General features: G+C 36.9%; 1 protein-coding gene across 1 annotated transcript in view; it reads right to left on the reverse strand.

Moving 5' to 3' along the window:
- The window catches only part of ephb1 (EPH receptor B1), a 171,313-nt gene that overhangs the window by 50,125 nt on the left and 115,765 nt on the right, over positions 1-5,423 (reverse strand). The gene's annotated exons all lie outside the window — the stretch shown is intronic.

Below are 5,423 nucleotides of genomic sequence, written 5' to 3' on the forward strand. Positions count from 1 at the left end.
CCTCCCTCCCTTCCTTCCTTCCGTAGAATTCCTTGATGGAAAACTTTATTCAATTTTAGTTAGTTGCATTTTAGAAAAAAGTATAAACTTCGGAGTCAAGTCCTTTTCAACACAGCAAATAAAATAGACATTAGCAGCTAAAAATATAATCTTTTCTTTTTTACGTTTAGATTCTGTCACACTACCATGAACTAATAGGAATTCAAAGTTTCATATGAGGAGAGAAGCTCAGTCATGTGCTGTGCTGCAGTCAAAGCCATAGGTTAGACGACCGCTACCTTATTAACAGGGGCTCAGAAGGCCAAGCCAGCCATGACTACATAGTAATGGCTTTCTCTCAAACATCTTAAAGAGGGATCAGTTCAGCACCACGGACTTCCCTCAGATACTACTGGCTTGAATTATATTTCAAAATCACGTCATACAAGGAGGATTCTGAATTTTTTTTCACATATAGGCATATGTGTAAAAAAGTTTWAAAAAAAAAGAGAGAGAAAGGAGCCAATTCACCTTGTAAGCCAATTCACACTGGCTCAAATGCATAAAGACATCAACACCATGCCCACTGTCACTTATTATACAGTATAAATACATCAGAAGTGACATCTGGGTTTAGAAAGCATTCAGGTTGACACTTTCTTTTTTTTTTTTTCTTTCTCTCTCCTGCAGCTAATCCCTCACCTTTTGGATCCAGGAACAGGATCTAACATCAGTAGAAACAAACATCAGATGAAATTTAAAAAAAGGCAGACGAGGAAGTCATGACAGCTCTCACATGATGAAACTGGTGGGGTCTGGAATACCCCTTAAACAAATGTAAACCGGAGAGACAGAATGAATGGTGTCCTGAATATCTCCTTGGGACATTGTTTGCCTAACATCTCATCTGATTCAAGTGCTCCAAACGGTGCAGATGTCTCTAATTCATCCGGTTGTTTGGAGTTCAGTCGAGTGTACTGGGTCTCACTATCTTGAATATGACCCACCCGATCGGACTTGTCCAAGGCCGAGGACAGCGATGTTTGTCTTTCTGCGGGAACAGCTCTCCAAACACCAGCCAAGCAAGGCAGGATTGTTTGTAGATATAATTGGCATTTCTGTGGTCTGAGAGATGTTTGGCACATAATCTAGGTCAAGAAGGCTGTGCTAGTGAGATCATAGCGCTATTGTGTATTAGGTAGCTATGTAACTATACCTCACATTTGTCTTTTCTTCTTTTCACAATTTTAATGAATTCACTACAAGTAGGTAGTGTCATGTTATGTCAAAATGCAACGATATGGCATGAAAAAAGTTAATTTATTTCTCCTTGGACAACAGACAAATAGGACTAAAACTAGGACAGTCATGAATAATCGCCTTACAAGGCGCAGTATATCACCTTTCTGGGGTTGTATCTCAGTTTCTGTGGGTGTATGTATCTCCTAGAGAGCAAAGGGCCATAAATGAACTCCTAAATCACACTATTGATCAGTTCTTTTTCTCAGACACACACCAGGATTGAGGGCAGTTAAATGGTCTCATTGGTTCATGCTATGTCCACATCGAGGCCGCCCCCTAAACTCCACTTTTCGTCCTCTCACATCTGTAATAACCAGTTTACTTCTCTACTCTAACACCACAAGTTTATGCAGCTGAAGATGAAGTTTCTCTGCCAAACAAAAGCCAACACTGAAGTCGGTTTACCTTACAAAGGTAAACAAAAATGGATCATTACCTTTGTCAGTTGGAAGAAACAGCCCAATTTATCTTCTAAATATCAAAATTAATGATGTTTTCAGTTGAAAAAAACCAAAAAACAAAACAATGCTTGTCTTTCTGGGAAATTCATCTTTTAACTCGAAGATCATGATACCACAAAATCTTAATGAAAGATGTTAAAGCTGCAGTTTCTTGCTTTTGTTTGTCCTAAATTCTGAAGATTTTTTTTATGTTTTACATGTTAAGATAAAACATCCAACACTAATTTAACAGAAGGTTCACAAGGCTTAGGAAACATGTAAAGTTTTCAGCACTTTAGCACCTGTTTTTCTAAGGGGTTCATGACATTTTATTTTCATAAACTTATAACTTTCCATATGATAATCAAAAAAATAAGCTGTCCTTCATTCATGCAAAAAAAAAAAAATGTTGTAATTTATATACGTCCACCCAGAGTTTATACTTTCCAAAGAACTGGTCAAAGACCCCTCTGTATGTTCCAACTTTGAGAAAAGAGGTGGAGCTTTCCTATTAGCAAAATAAGATTGACAGCACTGATCCAAATAATAATTGATCCAAATAATAATTGCTCTGCTGTTTCTTTCTGTTGAAAAAAAAAAGGATTTTGTTCACCACAAATAAATATGCTCAAATTAAAGTCTGGTTATTCTTTCCTCATATTTTCTGTATGAAATATATATATATATATATATATATATATATATGATGTCAGACAAACAGGTAGGAGATTAAAAAGATTAATAAACCGATTTTATAAGTCTTTATAAACATTTTTGGTTAGTGTAAAATACATACATAAAATCTGCCTCCACAAATTATCCCTGTCTGGGACAGATATCTGTCTGACCTACCCCCCCTGGGTCAAAGCAGCATATTCATCCATACATGTCAATTAGCTTACACAGAAACTGCTGTAAAAAAACAAAAAAACAACAACAAAAAAAACACTGTTTTTGATTTTTGTTTTGCTATTTAACTTAATATGTATGCCTTAAATAAAGAACATTTCCATAATCTAATGCAGGTTCCATTCCTTATTGCTACAGGCCTTGTGTCCCCAATGAAGGAGAGTATTTTTTTTCCATCAGTTGTTTTGCACATCCTAACCATGAATTCTTTGTATACCTTTGTATACCTCTGCATTATCAGTTGCCGTCTGCTAAAAACCCCAGTTGAAGTGAGGAACAGTGCAATTACCTGGTGACAAAAGGGCCACATAAAGATGGACATAGGCCTGGAAGATTACTGGAGGAAACCTCATTACTGAAACAGGCCTCAACAATAGGAATGGGCAATGCTCTTTCTACATCTATCTGTCAGGTGTGCTATTAGCCTGTCAAAYAGGTACAGTCAGCACCATTAGGCCACCTTTATAGTCAGACCTATTTACCCCCTCATTTTTCCCACTTTCTGCTGTCATGGTCCATGTTTCTGTAGAAAAAAAAAATCAACCAGTTTTCTGTTCTGATTTATCTCTCCTCCCATTCCTCTCCAAAGTCCCCATCAGAAAAAGACAAGTGCAGTTGGTCATTATGTTCCTCTGAGAGTCGATGTAATCAAATGTGGTATGCCGTTCTCTAGCCAAGCCAAATTTAATTCCAAAATATGCTCCAATCCAAAAAAGAAATCGAGATAACCCAATTATAATTTCCTTGGCCTCAAAGATAAATGTACAGTAAGCTGATTCAAGAATTAAAGGTAAAGAGGGACTAAAATAGAATTATTTTGACATGTGGTATTCCATCACTGGATGGGGCAATATATTCACTCTCCTATATTTACATATGCTGCATATAAAAAAAAAAGCATTTCCCTTTTTCCTGACATTTAGACAGATTTCAGAGACCTGGACTCTGTACCAGAAGCCTAATGTAGGTACTACAATTACTTTATAAGGTTTTGGTGACAGATTTTAGCTTTGAGCAGTCTGCTTTCAGGATGAACTTGCTGGCACAGCCAGACCTGGTCATAATGTCTGTTGTTTTGAATGTCCTTTGCTTGCAGACCGTTACCCTCAAGTTGAATGACTGATTACAAATTCTTTAGCACGATCTTTATATCCGATATAGATGTAGTGAGTGCTATGATATTCTTTTTGAAGTCCTCCATTTATCCAATCATGTTGTTCACCTTCGTTTCGATAGTCAGGAGCAAACCAAAGAAAATGTTTCCAATTTAAACGGAGCAAAAATCTATCAAAAAGGGTAAGCACAAGTTATTCCTCACTAGAAATTACATTTTCTTATAATGCAGCAGATTTTTTTTCCTTTTCTTCCTATTTTCTACTTTGAATTTTTCAGTATTGGTAGAACTGATATTAAATATCTACCGTAAGTCCAAGCATGCAATTTCCTGCCATAGATAGATACACTTTATTTTCAAAAGAACACTGGAACTGACAAACTAAATAAACAAAACAAACAAAAACAAAAATAAAATGAATTCTCAGTCTCCATTTACAAAAAACGTACTTGAATAAAAACTAACCAACATAAAGCGAAAGTGGAAATAAATACTGGATTCAACCAAAAGAGTGCAGATTATGAAGTCTGTATATTATATTGCCCTTCAGTAATCACTAGATCTAAATAGAGAAGAYGGGCACATCTGACTACCTAATTCAATTGCTCACACTACACGATTTTTTGCCCCTATTTCCCCTTATGACAATCTTAGATCGTTGGCGCTGGTGATTTCGTAACCGATCATCCTGTAGTGTGCGGTGTGTTACGGTAGACCATCGTAGCCACTCCGATCTAAATCAGGGGTTTTCCCCGACTGGGAGCTTAAAGCTGAATGTGACAGGTAGCCAATCAGAAAGCGCGGGGAAATTAGAGGGGAATCCCAAACAGCTGACATGGCGCAACCCGAAGACCAGCGGACATTGGAAATGATATGGGAAACATTAATATTTATTCAACATTTCGTGCAAATAATATAGAAATGACAGTGAAGAAGTTGGAGCCAAATTGTTACCGCAGTTGATAAACCCGGCAAGTTTTCAGCTGTTCTTCGTTAACGTGTCATAAATAGGTTATAATGACTTTCATTCAGTCAGGACTTTAGCCAACTCTAGCCACATACATCACAGATAGATTCTAGTAAAGCATTGATTAATGCCTGATTTTAAAATTAGTTAACTGGACTTGTAGCCATTATTTTGTGCCCATGTGGCTGGACACCACACGGCATGACGAATCCGATCGACCGTTATGCCTAGATTTCTGTCGGCTAATGTGTCTCTCAGGGTTTGAAAATGGGCCGACAACTTGTGTAGTGTGCGCTGGACATTACACTAAGGAAATGAGGGTCAGTGGAGAGCACCTGAGGTGAGCCTTTTTCATTCAGTGTCATCAACAGAAAGAAAAAAACTGCAGGAAGAGACGATAAAGCCGATAATTAAAATGAGGTCGATAGATTTAATTTATAGTGCGATTAATTAATTTATCGTTTATCGCGACAGGCCTAACTAAGGTAAACAGCACAACGCCATTATGGCAAATTACTTACAAAATACTTAAATACCATGTAAAGCCCATCAATATCTAACTATGTTTACTAATGTCAAGCATATTTTACTTGAGGCTTCTTTCATCTTTGCTAGAAGTGGATAGATAGATAGATAGATAGATAGATAGATAGATAGATAGATAGATAGATAGATAGATAGATAGATAGATAGATAGATAGATAGATAGATA

This window comes from Poecilia reticulata, linkage group LG17 (assembly GCF_000633615.1).
Source record: "Poecilia reticulata strain Guanapo linkage group LG17, Guppy_female_1.0+MT, whole genome shotgun sequence".
In the NCBI taxonomy this organism is placed as follows: Eukaryota; Metazoa; Chordata; class Actinopteri; order Cyprinodontiformes; family Poeciliidae; genus Poecilia; species Poecilia reticulata.